A 17,257-nucleotide genomic window follows, 5' to 3' on the forward strand; every position below is an offset into this window, starting at 1 on the left:
GGGTATTGAGTGCCTGCCTCCCAGAATAGTTATGAAGATCAATAATACTGTCTGTGAATCATCAAGCACATTCCTTCATTTCCCCGCTATTTATTTAGAACCTAGTATGTGCCAGGCACTATTCAAAGGGCTGGGGCTACAGCATGGAAAACAAATTTCTATTCTCAGGATCTGATGTCTTGGGACAAGACATAATAAACCAATGAATAAAATGTCTAGCAAGTTACATGGTGGGAAGTGCCATGGAGGAAAAGCAGGAAAGGGATATGGGGCCCTGGGTTGGGGGGTGGTTTCAGTGTTAACTTGCGGGATGAAGGAAAGCCTTATTGAGAAGAGGGCATTTAAGCAAAGACTTGAAGGGTGCGAGGGTGGGAACCAAGTGAATATCCAAAGGGAAAGAGTTCCTAGCTTGAGGAAATATCACTGGAACATTCTCAAGGCAGGAGTGTCCTCGTATATTCTAGAGTGGCGGGGAGGCTGGTATGACTGGAGTGCTGATGGGGTGCAAGAGGAGATGAGCTCAGAGGATGGCCGAGGGGAAAAGGAAAATCAGCCATAACTGTTTGTTAAGAAATAACTGTTGTTAAATTTTATGTACATTCTTCCAGAATTTTCTTTAGGCATGTGTACATGTGGGCATGCGTACACATACACAGATATTTTTCTCTAATATAATAAGGTTCTTTCATTCATACTTTTAAAAACCTCATGGATTATGAACAGCTTTCTAAGACAATAAAATACTTGTATATCACAATTAATATACATAAACATAGACTTGTGAGTCAAAAGTAGTCACGTGTTTAAGTTATTTGCTTATTAATTATCAAATTGCTTTTCAGAAAGCTTACAGTAATTTATCCTTCCATCAACTCTGTATGACAATCCAGTTTCTCTGCATCTTCACCAACACTGCGTTATCTTTTATTTTGTTGTCTTATTGACCAAAAAGATTTTATTTTGGCTCTGATTTGCACTTATGGCTTGAGAGGATTAACACTGATTTTCCTCCTCTTACACCTTCACATGCATAACCTGTGCAGATCCTTTACTCAGGATCTCTTTTGAAGAGTTTGTTTTATCTATGGGTAAAACACTCCATTTCTTAAATACATGGTATTTCTAGTGTGCTTGAGCCCAAATGAGCATTGGTCTAACAGCTAGAGAAAGAGGTGGGATCAGTTTCTGGATAAAATAAAGCCCATGGTAGGACACAACCTGGCTGATGGTATGCTGATACGTGGCGTAAGACAGCATGAGCTGAGCAACCACTCTGAATGGCACATATCCGGGGGCCATCCTGTGTGAAATTCCACTGTTTTCCTTCGCAGGGCTTTGTTGGATCTGGAATCTCTCTGATCTATTCTGCCTTTGCCCTGCTGAGGACAGATCACCTTGAGCAAAGTGAAGAACTTGTTCAGTAACTCAACTCTTTAGAAGGAAGATAAATAGGAACTTCTCATCTTATTCTCATGTTTCACTGATTGCCAACAGCGCGTCTGATCTGTTTTCAAAGACTGCTGTTCTAGGGGTCTTGTTCCTATACAGTCATCTAAATGCAATTGTTGGGCAGGGGGAGTTAAATTGGGGAGAACAAAACAGTTTTTATAGGGCTTTCCAATTACTGCAGGGTGTCCAGGAGCCAGGGTACAGTTTTGCTTTTCTGACCAACCTTGAGAGTCTCCAGCAGGTGTCTCTCGTGTGCCAACAAATACAATCATCTCAAAGATCCCATGGTGTCAGCCACCTTGCTTTTGCTCCTAGCTTTGGGCAACATCCTCATCCGAGGCTCTCAGTTTAACCCCTGAGCCCTTAGGAATAATGGGATCCACCATGAACCATTTAAAGTGAACCACTCACTGGGCTGGGATGAAGCCACACCTTTGTGCTAGAACCGTCAGCTCCTAGGGGTCATACAGTTGGGTTGGGATAATAGGACTTAGGTATGAAAAAGATTATATGGTTTGGAGAAAAGTATGGATGCCAGGACACATGGGAGGTTGTTAATTTGGCTTATCTTGGGTCTGAGGAAAAAGAAGAGAGACAAGTCCCAGAAGAAACATGAAAATAAAAGAAAACAGTACCAAAAACCCAAGCAAACCAAACAGAAAAGCAAACAAAAAGCTCCTCCTCTAAACTCCAATATGTATATGATTGCATTTATATAAAATTATATTTATATACATGTACATGTATTTAAAAATTAGGAAACGGGTATAGATGTATTGGTCTCACCTGACTTTTAGCAATACCCATGCTTTCTGTGACAAAAGCAGGTTACAGAATAATGAGTATAGTATGAATCTTGATAAAAACAAAGGCGAAGTGCATGATTATGTGTAGGTACATTGTAGGTCTAGATGAAAGCAAGGAGAAAGCTGTGGAAAGATACAAATTTATATTGGTTTGCTACCACTGTTGTAACAAAGTACCGTATACTAAATGGCATTAACAACAGAAATTCATTTTTCTTACCATTCTGGAAGCTAGAAGTTCAATCAAGTTGTTGGCAGGATTGGTTTCTCCTGCGGCCTCTTTCTTCTTTACCTTGCAGATAGTTGTCTTCTCCTTATATTTTCACATGGTTTGTCTTAATCTCCTCTTCTCATAAAGACACCAATCTTATTGGCTTAGGGCCCTCCCATGACCTCATTTTAACTTAATTACCTTTTTACTTTATTTATTTATTTATTTATGAAAGAGAAAGGAGGGGGAGGGGCAGAGGGAGAGAGAATCTCAAGCCAACTCTAGGCTGTGTGTGTAGCCTGTTGTGGGGTTTGATCTTACGTCCCTGAGATCATGACCTGAGCTGAAATCAAGAATTGGATGCTTAACTGACTGAGCCACCCAGGCACCCCTTAACTCAATTACATTTTAAAAGATCCTATCTCCAAATATCGTCACACTCTGAGACACTGGGGGTTAGCACTTCAACATATGAATTTTGGGGAGACACAATTCAACCCATAGCACCATCCATCTGTTAATATTGGATATTACAGAGGATGGGATGGGAAGGAACATAGAAGAAGCTGATTAGCTCTGTCTTATATATCTTTTTACTACTTCTCATGTTTCTACCAGCATGTATTCCTTTTCTAGTTTGGCAAATATAAAATTGGTTTAATCCATAAAGGGAGTATATTGGCTTGTACGACAGGAAAGGTCAGAATTTTGCTTCAGACAGTCTGATCCAGGGGTTTATGATATCATCAGGGCAAGTCTCTGAACTCTGCCATTTTCTATATATTGCTTTGTCCTCCACATGCAACCTTGTATTGTTTATTCTTTAGCTTATGGAAGCAAGAGTTCTGGTACATACAGGTTCAACCCGGATATCCACAGGAAGAGAGGTTACTTTCCCCTGGAAAAGAGATACTTCTTGCCCAGAAACTTCAACAAATATTTCTTCCTGCCTTACTAGTTCGAACTGAGTCACACGTTCTTCTGAAAACCAGTGTTGGTGACCAAGGGGTCACAAGCTGATTGCTTACATCTACTGAAGTACGGCCTCTGGAGCTGTCCAAACAGGGTTTCTGAAACTGGAGGGAGGGTAGTTCTCCAGTGGAAAATCTGTGTTCTTTCAGTGGGTGTGGGAGGTGGATGCTGGGGAAGCAACCCACCAAAGCCTTCTACAACCCACCAGGCCCTCCAAGGTGGTCCCTAAAATTTTCTTGTCTCCACTTTTAGGTCCAGCAACACTTTCACACAGGCTCCATATGATTCTCACCTCTGAGTGTGTTCACTTCATAGTTAACAAAAATCTCCCATTAGGATGTAAGTTCCCTGCGGGGCACGTGTTTCCACAGCACCTGGAACAGTGACTGACATTTTGAAGGTACTTGCGAACTAGATGAACACACAGTTACTGCGTGTGAGCTGTCTGCTAGACTATTCTAAACACTGAGGATCCAGTGAAAAAAACCCTATGTCCCTGTTTTCCTGGAGTTTACATTCCAGTGGAGGGAGCAGTCAACAAATAAATCTATTATCAGACTAGCCATATGTGCTATGAAGAGAAGTAAAGTATGGGTTGGAATAGACTGAGATGGGGAGACAGAAGAGTGCCATTTTATTCTATTTACCAGTTTTATTTTTATTTTATTTATGATTGACAAATAAAAACTATATATATTTAGGTCATACAATATGATGTTTTGATATACAGATACCTTGATTATCGCAATCAAGCTAATTAACATATCCATTAGCTCACATAGTTACCTTTTTTATGGTGAGAACACTTGAGATCTATTCTAGAAGATTGCTATTTTTTTTTGTTGTTTAAATTCAAGTTAGTTAACATATAATGTATAATTTTAGGGGTAGAATTTAGTGATTCATCAGTTGCATTTAACACCCAGTGCTCATTCCATCAAGTGCCCACCTTCATGCCCATCATCCAGTTACCCCATCCTTCCACCCACCTTTAGAAGATTATTATTTTAGGTAAGGTGGTCAGAGAAGAACTCTGTGATACAGAGACACTTGACCAGAAACCTAAGTGAAGCAAGGGAGCAAGGCTTCAGGATATTTAGAGGAAAAATTATTTCAAATAGAGCAACTTCAAGGACTATTCTCTCATGTATCTCATTGTAGGACTTTTTAGTTTGCACATATGATAAAAAATAACTGAGATTATTTTGGCAACAAAAGAAGAATTTCTCATAAAGTTGCAGAGGTGTTTGCTAGGACACAATGGCAGGGATGTGGCAGGGTCAGGAGCAGATGAACTAGGAGCTCGAAAAGCAATTAGGACCCAGGTAGAGCTTTCTCCATGTACCCATCTACTCCACTAATCCATTAATTAGCTAACCAATTAGTTAAAATCTCTTTCCCATGTTCTAATAACAGCTGGAGATGGTGGTAGGGTCAAAGCCAGATAGTATACAATCTAAACAAGGAAAGTCTATAGTATGTCAGATGTGATAAGTTGCATGAATGATTAAGCAGGGCACAGGGGGTAGGGAATATTACAGAGTGTTTTAATTTTTCATTGGGGAATCAGGGGATGTCTCACTAAAAAGTTGTATTTGAGTAAATCTTCAAGGAGGTGAATGAGTGAGTTACATGGGCCTCTGGAGGAAGAGAGTCTAGGGCGAGAGAAGAGCAAACACAAAGGCCCTGAGGCAGCATTTAGAGCAACGGCAAGGAGGCCAAGGAGGAGGAGCAGAGTGAGAAATGGGGAAGATGAGGGAGCAGATTAAAGCAGAGATGTAATGGTGATTCTGGGGGAGGTCATGTGGGTTTTTTAAATTGTTTTAGGTACTTTGGCTTCTACTCTGAGGTCTGAAGCTGTGACACAGTTAAGGGGAGTACTGAGGGGATCTGGTTAAAGTTAGGATGGAATCACCCACCGCAGTCAAGAGGCCGAGGGGGCAAGGACAGAGGCAAGCACGCCTGTTGATAACTAGAATTTCAATAAAATTTGTAAGAAAAAAAAATAACCCAGGAGAGAGACAACAATAGCAGAGAGGTGCTGAACTGTAATGGAACCTTTTTTTTTTTTCCTCCTGAAGACTTTATTTCTCTTCTGCTTTACCTACATAGCAGATCATGGCTTCTCCACCTAACTCCCCAATGGAAGACCTCGAAGTCTCAGTTCTAACTTCCCAGCTCAGGCTGGGTAATGTGCTCCCACCTAGTCCACTCCGCCTTGGCTGGGGAATGGGGGGGGGGGGAGGGCGTATAGTACAAGCTGTGCAGCTGCCCACCCTCCCAATCAGTGAATTAGGGCAGCTCCTGAATGACCCCTGGTTTGGCTGACACCCCTAAATCTATTAATCCCCACAAACTGAACACTTCTTCCCTCCCCTCTTTTTTCTTTACCACCTAGTTTTTTGAGAACTCTACTCAGAGACTCCCCAACCCTATTCTCAGACTCTGAAAGATCTGTCTTCTTTAGGCTCCATTCCCATACTCTTTATAATGATCACATAATCACTCTGTATTTTAATTGTCTGCTTTGAAGTTGGCTCTGTGAAGGCAAAATTTGTACCCCCTTCAGCTCTGCAGTATTATCAGCACCCTTATAATGCGAGGCACACCTAGCCTCTTGCTAGTTTCGATTGTTTTCATATTGAGTTAAATTTAACTTCGATATAGTCACAAATTTATTTCTTTGCTCTGATGTCTCTTCCTGCCCTTCTAACTAGAAATAAAATGTCTCTTAGAGCTAATGTGTCACTTTCACGTCTGTGGCATATTCTAATGCCTGGTACATTGCTGACTCTATTTCTCTTGGTTGGAAAGAGCATCAATTTTGTTCAGGGGGAAAAGAGCTCCTAGGTAGGAAAGCACCATTATGGAACGGTAGGTGGCGCTGTAAGCAAGACAGAGATGAGCAGGACCGGTTTCCTGCTCTTGGCTGTGTGTAGGGAAAGAAGCAAGTTCATTTTCACAACAGGTACCTATTTCCTTTTACCTGAAGTGTTCCTGTGATTGTTTATTAGGGCATGGAAGAATCTGCAAATTCCAGTGTTAGAGCTGAGAAATATTTAAACGTGTGTTGCATACCAGCCAGGAAAGCACAGGTACTATTGAGAAGTATCTTTTTTTTATTATTATTTATTTTTTAAAGATTTTATTTATTTATTTGAGAGAGAGAGACTGAGAGAGAGAGAGCATGAGATGGGGGAGGGTTGGGAGGGTCAGAGGGAGAAGCAGACTCCCTGCCGAGCAGGGAGCCCGATGCGGGACTCGATCCAGGGACTCCAGGATCATGACCTGAGCCGAAGGCAGTCGCTTAACCAACTGAGCCACCCAGGCGCCCGAGAAGTATCTTTGGGATAGAATCAGCCTGATCTTTGCCATAACAATGCCTTCTGAATCCAGTAGAGGCAGAAAAACAGCAGATTGCCTTCAGAAAGTGCAAGAATAGCTTTTCTTGCTGTCTGTAATAAATACCTCCCTGACCTGCAGTTTTCAGCCACAGCCTATGAACGCCTTCAGGGACACAGCCTCAGATTGGAGGCTGTAGTCTCAAACCATGGCTCTGCAGAGAAGGGTAATTGGCAACAGAAAGTTTGCTATCTCCATGTGGGGGTAACCTGCTTGTTCTTTGGTGGGGGGTCTGGGTGATCTGCCTGTGACGGCTGTCACCCTTAATGTCTTGCAATGTCATTTATCTGGCTGGTGGGAGGGGTACATGCATTGATTGGTCCTTTGGCTCCAAGTACATCTGGCTTGAGTTAATTCCTCAATTAAGGGAGATAAGAGTTCTTCAGCCAAGAAAATGAAACTCTTACTTCTTTGAGATCTAGCTCAAAAGTCACTTTTCCAATGAAACCTCCCCTGAAGTCTCCTCCATAATAGGAATTCACATTTAGTGAATATCTGTAGGTGTTAGGCATTGTGTTAGGTTCTTTCAAATACATTATTTAAGCCTTGCTATGTTGTGGAGTAATTTTTACCATTGTCATTTTCATGGAGGAAACTGAGGCTCAGAGAGATTGAAGGTAACTCGTGTTAGGACCAACAGCGAGGGAATGGTAGAGCTGGGAATAGGACCCTGGTTGCCTGGCCCCTTATTCTAGTATTCATGTCAAGTTAGTTGCTCCCTTCTCTGTTCCCACAGACTTTGATGTGTACTCTTATTGTGGTTTTGGGTTTTTTTTGCATAATTCCCTCTTGTGCCCCCTATGTCTTAACACAATGGGTAGCTCACTACATACACTACATTTAACAAACCTGCCCGATTGAATGACAGCCCTCTGCAAAATTAGAAGCCTCCGAGATATCCTGTGTCGACTGCCTCTCTTTACAGTCTCTGCAGGGCTATATCCTGATCCATAATTGGACTCTCAACACCCTCTTACCCTCTTTTTCTTTTCCAGTCCATCCTTCCCCTCTCAAGGCATAAAATGAATGACTGTATCATTTATACTTGGCAATGAATCAACTGTTTATACTTCAGCCTAAAATATGTTTTAGCTTAAAGAGATTCTCAATCTCTTTCAGTCATGAAATATGCTAAAAGTTAGACAGGTGCACGCTACAGAGCACTGGGGGGCACTGTTCCTCTTCAACTGGGATATTGGTCACGGCGGATAGGGTCCCTCTGCTTCCATGTGGTGCTGAGTCCTGAGACCCGCCTCTGGCATCCTGCATAGTTTGTTCACATAGTAAGTGAATGCTGACATTTCTGCTAGGACACAGGAAAATCATTGATGCAGAAGCATCCCCTCCTGTGCCCTTGCTGTGATGAATGACCCTATGGCTGTCCCATCCTTTGCATGGGGATATAATGTCCCTGGGGCTTTCTGCTTCCCTCAGCCTGTGCCTTCGTTGCTGTAAAAAAATCTACCACTTTAGGGGCTACTGGGTGGCTCAGTTGGTTAAGTGACCAACTCAATTTCAGCTCAGGTCATGATCTCAGGGTTATGAAATCGAGCCTCGAATGGAGCCCTGGCATAGAGCCCTGCACCAAGCTCCATGCTCAGTGGGGAGTCTGCTTGAGATTCTCTCTCTCCCTCTGCCCCTCCCCCTACACACGCTCTCTCATGTGAGCTCTGTCTCTCTCAAATAAAAAACAAAACTATCACTTTCTTGCAGATAATTTTCTGATTTCAAGAAGGTTGTGGCTGCATTTACTGCTTTTCTCTCCTTATTGCCTTCTCTATTTTCCTTTCTTCCTGTGAATTTTCTTCCTTTTGTCTTAATGTCACCTGGTGCATTTCTAGCTTTCTCCTTGGCCCCCGTTAGCTTTCTGGGGCTATCTCTTCTCAGTCAGTCTTTAAGTTCTGTTCTCCAACGCACATTCTTGGACCTCAGTGATCATTCGTGATAAGGACACAGAAGGTATAGAAGGAATCTAGAGGAGTGTCAGATGCTGTTGGACTAACAGGTAGAGTCTCCACAGTGATGATGGTGTTAGAGCTGGGCATGGAGGTATGAGTAGAGTTAGTTCTTCGGTAACTTTTTTTCCTTTTAAAATGCTGCTCTGCCCTTTTACAGATGAGAATACTAAGGCCCACAGAGGTTTAAGTTCTGACTTTAGACCATGAAGTTAAGAAGAGGCAGAACTTCTATTGATAATGACTTAAACGGGTTCATCCATCATCCATCTATCCATCCATCCATCCATCTGTCCATCCATCCATTCATCCACCCACCCATCATTTATTCATTAGAAGATTTAAGTCCTACTTAAGATTGTATAATTAATAAGTAGCAACACTTCTACTATTATAAGTTTAGTGACTTGTTTCCACCATTCAGTCATCCATCCATCATTCATTCATTCATTCATTCAATATTTGTTGAGAACCTATTACGTTTTGCATACTATGCACTAGATATATAACAGCGAGCAAAAAACTAAGTCCTAGGGCGCTTGCCATTTGGTGACAGGAGGGGAGGAAACCGACAGTAAACAACAACAATCAATACATGGTATGTCAGGGATGATAACGTCACACTCTGATGTGTGTGTGCTCTTTTCATGTGTGTGTCATCTGGGCAGGTGTCAAGGAGGTTAGGCTAGAAAGGACAAACATGCGCCCCGACAATTGTAATATCAACCTTTTCCCTGTTACCATGACTCATTTCGAGGAACTGCTTTGCCTGCTCTTTGCTGCCCCTCCCCTCCAGAGGATTTCGGTGGTGAAACAGTGGAGCTGCATTTTCTCTATCACTGTATGCTGGAAGGAATGGGTGGGAGAGAGGGGCTGGCCAGCGTAGCCCTGCAGGAGGCAGGAAATTGTTCACCATAAATTGCTCTTAGAGAAGAACCAGGGAAGCACTTATTAGAAACAATTTCCCTGATGTGGGTTTGCTTTCATCCTTTCCCCCCGCTTTTACTTCAGAATAAAGCAGAAAAAAAATCTGAGAATTGAGGTTTCTGTCAGTGGGTTAACACTAAGATCTCAGTGTGCCTGGCCGAGAACATTTCTTCATAGATGACAATGTTACAGAGTGAGGGAAGTGGGGCACAGGACATTGCTGGCAGGGGAAACAGATATGTGGGGGGAGGTCGGTGCAGGTAGAAGGAGAAAGACAACAGGCATCCAAGTGGTAGGAGAGAAGACTGGTAATGTTGGGCAGGCTTTGGTGGCATTCTAAGGCCATGAGGGATAGCTGGTTGTTTGGAAATTGGGTGATGACCTGCTCTATAGATGGATCATCAAACCCAGAGAACTAGCTTCAAAGCTGCTCACTTGACTCCTTCTGCTCTTTTTTTTTTTTCTTTATTTGACAGAGAGGGAGACTGAGAGCACAAGCAGGGGGAGTGGGAGAGGGAGAAGCAGACCCCCCCCCCCCCCCCGCTGAGCAGAGATCCTGAGGTGGAGCTCGATTCCAGGACCCTGAGATTATGACTGAAGACCCAGGTGCCCTGCTTCTGCTCTTTTGCCCCCAGGATTAGATGTAGGGACAAAGGAGAGAGAAGAGTGGGGGAAAGAATCCCCGATTTCCAGTGAGAGACATAAGGTCGCCTGATAGACACAGTGAATTACCGGGGTGATCTCTGACACCCCACACTTGGATCCTAGTTGATAACGTAGAATCAGCACGAATGTGCAAACCCCTCTACTTTCCTCCTGGCATGCAGGCCGTGGTCACCTGCCGTCAGGGGCCTCAAGCCCTTACCTCACCATCTGTGAGCCATCCTCTGCTTCCCTCACATTTTCTGCTAGTTTCTAGAGACCTATACTCTGTCTGGTCATGTACCCTAAAGTTTTGCTCCTGGCAGACTCTTGTCTCTAAATTAGTTTCACCTTCTGAGGTGGTTCTTTACCCTCTACCCTTGCTGATTCTTCTTCACAGACACGTATCCCTGTCACACCGGTCATGTGTGTGACTCTGGAGGATGGGGGCTGTCCCAGTTACTACTGCCACATAACGAACCACTTGGAACTTAATGATATGAAACAGCAGTAATTTTATTATGCTCATTTTTTTTGTTTAATCAGGAATGCAGACAGTGCACTGTGGAGAGGGCTTCTCTGTTCCCTAATACGTGAGGCCTCAACTGGGGGTGATTCTTTCAACAGAGTGGGGTGGGGAGGCCCTGAATCATCTGTGTGTGACTCAAAGGCTGTGCCCAGCTGAGACTGTCCCCTGGGCACTTACCCATGGCCTCTCCATGTGGCTAGTGCTTCTCACTCAAGGTGGCTGGATTCTAAGAGGGAGTGTCTCCAGAAAAAGCATTTGAGGGAACCAGTCAGAAAGTACACAGTTCTGTGTGATTCAGCCTCAGAGGTCCTGTAGCCTCACTGCTGCCAAACCCTAATGGTCGGAGCACCCACAAGCCTGCCCATTTTCAAGGACAGGGAACACAGACCCCCACCTCTCAATGGGAGAAGTGGTAAAGAACTCATGGACATTTTTTTAACCACCAAAAGAGGGCTACAGTGCAGTGATGCAAATGACAGAAAATTTAATTTTATGCACCCTTGTTCTCAGAAGTCTTTTGGCTTCTGTACTCCCAGGCATTTCTCCCTGGACACTTTTCTCCACAGGCTCCTTCCCTCCTCATTGCTATTCCCATTACCCACAAATTTCTATTTATTTTTATTCATGCATCTGTGAGTTCATTCTTGCATTCAACAAATATTGACTAAGTACCTAATATGTGCCAGGCTCAGATTTAAATGCTTAGAATACATCAGTGAACAAAAGCTATTACCGTTATTTTTCTTTGAGGGTTTATATTCCAGGGTGAGGGAAACTAAGTAAGTTATAAACATAATAAGTAAATTTTACAGGATGATAGGTGGTAGTGCTGCAGAAAAAAGAAAGTGCAGAACATGGTGAGGGAATAGGGAATTTGAGAGGGGTGAGTGCCATTTCGGATGGGTGGTCATGGTGGGACTTACCAAGAAGGTAGCATTGGAGGAAAGACATGTGGGGGTAAGGGAGTGAGCCATGGGCTTATCTGGCGAGAAATAATCCAGGTAAAAGGAACAGCTAGTACAGAGGCCCTAAGGTTCCTAAGGTGGGAGTCGGTCTGCAATATCTAAAGAAGAGCAAGAATACTGTGGTGGCTGGAATAGAGTGAGCAAACAAGATCAAGGGAGTGACAGAGGCCTAGATCATGAAGGGTCTTGCAGAAGGCTATAGTAAGAAATTCCTAGGAATTCTAACACTGGGACCCATAGGAGGATTCTGAGCAGGGTAGAGATTTAGTCTGACTTAATGGTTTTTTTTTTTTTTAAAGATTTTATTTATTTATTTGAGAGAGAGAGAATGAGAGAGAGAGAGCACGAGAGGGAAGAGGGTCAGAGGAAGAAGCAGACTCCCTGCTGAGCAGGGAGCCCGATGCGGGACTCGATCCCGGGACTCCAGGATCATGACCTGAGTTGAAGGCAGTCGCCCAACCAACTGAGCCACCCAGGCGCCCAGTCTGACTTAATGTTTAAAAAGGATCCTTCTGCTTCCCGTGTTGAGAATTGACCACAGGGAAACAAATCTAGCAGAAGGATGATGAGTTAGGAGACTATTACAGCCAGCCAGGTGTGAGGAGATGGCTGTAGTGGAGTGGTAAGAAGTGATCTGATATTGGATATATTTTGAAGGGAAAGCCAATAGGATTTCCTGACATTGCATGTCACGTGAGAGCAAAAGAAAGGAGTCATGGAGGGGCACGTCAAGGTTTTTGGTCTGAGAAACCAGAGTGAGGGGTTTGCCATTGATTGAGATAAAGAAAGCTAGGTATGGAAGTAAGTTTTTTGGGGGGATAGGAAAGATTAGGAATTGAGTTTTAGACATGTTGGGTTGAGAAGTCTTTTATACAAATCAGCAAAGATGTGAAGTTGGCTATGCAAGTCTATTGTTCAGAAGACAGGCTTGGGCTGGAGATATGAACTTGTGAGCTGTTGATATATGGTTGGCATTTATTTTATTTTATTTTATTTTTATTTATTTTATTTTTTTTTTAAAGATTTTATTTATTTATTTGACAGAGAGACACAGCGAGAGAGGGAACACAAGCAGGGGGAGTGGGAGAGGAAGAAGCAGGCTTCCAGCCAAGCAGGGAGCCCGATGCGGGGCTCGATCCCAGGACCCGGGGATCACGACCTGAGCCGAAGGCAGACGCTTAACCGACTGAGCCACCCAGGCACCCCTATATGGTTGGCATTTAAAGCCACAAGACAAGATGCGTATCAGGTGGGAGTGAGCGTGGACAAAGAAGAGAAGGAGACCAAGGTGACAGCACAAGGACGCTCCAGGAAGAAGTAGGGAACAATGAGCAAAGAAGACTGAGAGGAAATGATCACCACATGAGACAGAAACCCAAGAGGGTATGCCCAAATGAAGAAAGAGGCTTCAAAGTCAAGCAGGAAGAGGTAACCAACTGTGTCAACTGATGCTGATGGGTCCGGTAAAAGACTGAAAACTGACCATTGGATTACCAGTGCGAGTATCTGTGTGGCTGTGGAAAGAACACTTTTGATGGGGGGAGGAGGAGTTGAAATCTCGACTGAAATGGATTGAAGGAGAGAAAATGGAGGCATAGTGTACATTTTAAAAGAGATTTGCTATAAAAGAAAGCAAGGGCATAGAGCACTAGCTGCTGGGGATAAGGGTCTAGAGAAGAGAGAAGGTTGATTAAATAAAGGTGGGAGAGACATTGTCAGGTGTGTCTGATGATGGCACTGGTCTAGGATGGAGGGAGAACTGGCGGGAGAGAGAAGTAGAGCAATGCTTTAGGGCAGGTGAGGGGGAGGAGCTCCAGAACACAAGAGGAAGATTCTGCCTTGGACAGGATCATGGGAAGTCCACCCATGGTCACCCCCTAGAGGGAGATACAGACAGGTGCAAGGAGGTGGGGATTCTTATCTGATTACTTCGATTTACTCAACACAGAAAGCAAGCTTAGCCATTGAAGATGAGCTTAGAAGAGGTGATGACAAAGATTTGCTGAGAGAGGAGTTTCACAATAGTGCTCTAGGAGTGTGGAGGAGTGATTAAAGCAGGGAAGTATAAGATAATTGCTGAGTGGTGTGAAGGGCTCTCTTGAGTTCTTGGTCATAGATTTAAATTAGACATGAGTCAGTGGTTGGATGTTTTCTTCCAGGCATGCCCAGCTGCACGAAGGCAAGTGTGAGTAGGTGAGGGCTTGATTTTAACCAGGCTGTAGTTTTTCTAGCGAGGAAGGTGAAGTGAGGGAGTATCAAGGGGATGGAGGGGACTGCAGGCCTATGCTAACTGACTGTAGTGTTGAAGCTGGTTAGGAGGACAGAATATTAAGGGCTAAAAGTCAATGGGAGGGTCAGTGGAGTGGACACTGTGGAGTGGGGGGCGGGGGGATTAAACCAGTGAGTAGAAGTTAGCAGGTGGTGGTCAGAGGGTGGGAGGCATGAAATAACCAGAGTTGCCATCACGGGTGATGATGAGGCTGCGGCTGAGCTCCCTGGATTGAGTAATGGAGTTGGGATGGGATCACTGGAGGAGAGAATTTCAAGGAACTGAGAAGCCAGTATGTTGGGAGGATCATCTAGATACCCCCTGAAAGTGCTAAGGGTTAAGTTCTCTTATCCTGTAGCCACATCACTTAGCACCATTCACCTCCCAACAAATGTTCTAGACATAATCTTATCTTATTTGCCTGCCTATCTAGGTATGTGATACATGTTTGTGGGGTTGAAAGGACTGCGTGGTGGTTGGTTTTACCAGTGTCTGCCTTTTCTGGCTCTGCTCATGTGTGATCACTGAGGTTCTCCAGCATGGGATCCCATTCTGCTTGTTGCAGCCGATTCCTCACCACCTCTTCTCTCTGGGTTCCAACCAGTAGCAAAGAGATGAGGAGCTGAACAATGATCTCACCATTAACCTTAATCATACAGGACAAGGAACTCCGTGGCCAAGGATTAGAGATTGTGACTTTGTGTGCCAACTTGACCTGGCCAGTGAGGGTCCACATAGTTGGTTAAGCACTATTCTGAGTTGTGTTTGAGGGTATTTCTAGATGAGAATAGCATTTAAATCTGTGGACTGAGTAAACCAAAAGCCTGAATAGAACAAGAAGAATTCTTTTTGCCTGACTGTCTTTGAGCCGAGAAATTGTTTTTTTTCCCTGCTTTTGGATTTGGACTCAGATTGGAATTTATACCATTGACTTTCCTGGTCCTCATGCCTTCAGACTCAGACTGGCACTGTATAATTGGCATCCTGCATTTCCACTTGCTGACTGCAGAACATGGGACTTCTCAGCCTCTATAATCGTGTGAATCAATTCCTCCAAATAAATCTCTCTCTTTCTCTGTCCCCTACCTCCTTCCAGATCTAAATGTGAGGACCTGCCTCTGGATTGGATCTGTATTCTTATTCATCCAGGTGTATGGAGAATTGTTGATTTTGTCTCACAACCCATTTTCAGGAGAATGAACAACAAAGAAGATGAAAGAAAAAGTTAGAAAATAGGTAGCTCTTTCTGATCTCACAATCTCCTGTGGGTACAAGGAGAGAGATTGACCAGATCAGATGTATTCTTTCCAACACTTCTGGAGCTGGGATAGAAGCGGAAGTCTCCTTGTCAGCCTATGGGAAAGTAGAAAAGTAGGCTGAGAGGTAGTCAATGTCTTCCTGTCTAAGGATGGAAGACATTGACTACCTCCCTCTCTATGTTCAGATGGGGTATGGATTGTTTTTGATGCCCTACCTGGTGCCTATCCCATCTATCATGCATGCTCACTATATTATTACAGCACTCCTTTCCGCAACCAACCACAAACACGTTTCTATCCCAGAGCTCTGACTCCATGATAGATATAGTCCAAGGGGACAAGGCTGTCATGGACCAATGCACACAGGACAATGGAGAGAGGTCCACTTTGCCAGCACAGGGCCAAGTGATAGAACACATGCAACATTTTACCACTTCAAAGATGGTTACCTGTATGTTGTCTCACTTGATCCCTATGCGAATGCTGTAAGAAAATGACGTGTATTATCCTGTTTGTCAAAATTCATGATTATAATTATCAAAAGGTAAAAGAAGGAAGGCAGAAAAGGAAAGAATGTTGGGATCCAAAATTCCTACACAAAATGATGATGGTAAGGCAAGTTTTTTTTTTTTAAGATTTTATTTATTTATTTGTCAGAGAGAGAGAGCACAAGCAGGGGGATGGCAGGTAGAGGGAGAGGGAGAAGCAGACTCCCCGCTGAGCAGGGAACCCAATGTGGGACTCGATCCCAGGACCCTGGGATCATGACCTGAGCTGAAGACAGACACCTCACTGACTGAGCCACCCAGGTGCTCTGTAAGGTGAGTTTTAATACCACTCCCAAACCATAATTATAAATGTATTGTTTGAGATATAATGCCTCTCCACAATCTATTCTATTGCTTTTTATTTCGTATAATATCTAAAGCTTATAAGAAGATGTTTTGTGATGTTTTTATGGGTATTAAAGAAAAACTATCTCCACAAAATATAGTAAGTCAGTGAAATGGTAAACCTAAAAAATGTGGCATTAACTCAAATGTCTGTGAAGCTTTGCAAGAATCTGACGTAATGAACCAAAATGACCTTCTTAGTTTTCTGCCATTTTCCCCAAGATGCTAATGTTTTAGATCTATGTGTAAATGTTACATGGGCTCTATCATTAAGTAGATATTTGATCCTGGATGATGAAAAGGTACATTTTTCTCCCCAATTTAATTTGATCCTATCACAACCATGGCCAATGAGGAACAGCCCTTGGAGACGGGTGTTGCCAAGTGTTCTTATGGATGTGACATCTTGTTATGCAGAAAATAATTGCCAGCAGTCTTAAAAGTATAGACTCAGAAAGGAAAATATTAAAGGCCATTTCTCAGGCTACGGTGCTGGTTAGTAAAACTCACAAACTCTTAGAGTTTAGAAAGTTCCATGCTCCATTCTCTAGTTTCCTCCAGCAGCTTGCAAGACCTCTTTCAGATGCTGAGCTCACAAACATTAAATATCCCAGCATAGAAGTATAAAATTTGTCATCTGCCATTCTCTATGCTTAAGATGGTATGTCCATCCCACCTTTATCACATGCAAGTGGCCTAGAGTTCAATACAAAGATATAACAGGGTAGTAACTCCACGTTTTCCCTTTGCTTCCTTGTATCAGTGATCAACTTTACAGTGGTCCACCCTGATTCTCTCTTCTTCCTTAATGCGTTGAAACAATGCTACGTATTTAGGCTGAACAGTTTCATTTTTTTTTCTTGGGCACACAGGAAGACCATATTTCCAAGTTACCCTTGCAATTAAACTGAGACTACGTGACTGAGTTCTGCACGTCCAAATGTAGGCAAAAGGGATGTATGCCATGCCTAGCTATAT

General features: G+C 43.3%; 1 long non-coding RNA gene across 3 annotated transcripts in view; it reads left to right on the forward strand.

Annotated features, from left to right (window-relative positions):
* Window positions 1–17,257, forward strand: part of LOC123860477 (uncharacterized) — a 62,584-nt gene that overhangs the window by 21,638 nt on the left and 23,689 nt on the right. For all 3 annotated transcript variants that reach the window (XR_010410505.1, XR_010410504.1, XR_010410503.1), the window contains exon 2: window positions 12,903–16,207. This is a non-coding gene — a long non-coding RNA (uncharacterized LOC123860477). The remainder of the gene's footprint in view (window positions 1–12,902; window positions 16,208–17,257) is intronic.

The sequence above is a fragment of the Mirounga angustirostris genome, unplaced genomic scaffold, assembly GCF_029215605.1.
Source record: "Mirounga angustirostris isolate CCGP_5_RB_7025 unplaced genomic scaffold, mMirAng1.0.hap1 SCAF_4, whole genome shotgun sequence".
NCBI classification, from domain to species: domain Eukaryota; kingdom Metazoa; phylum Chordata; class Mammalia; order Carnivora; family Phocidae; genus Mirounga; species Mirounga angustirostris.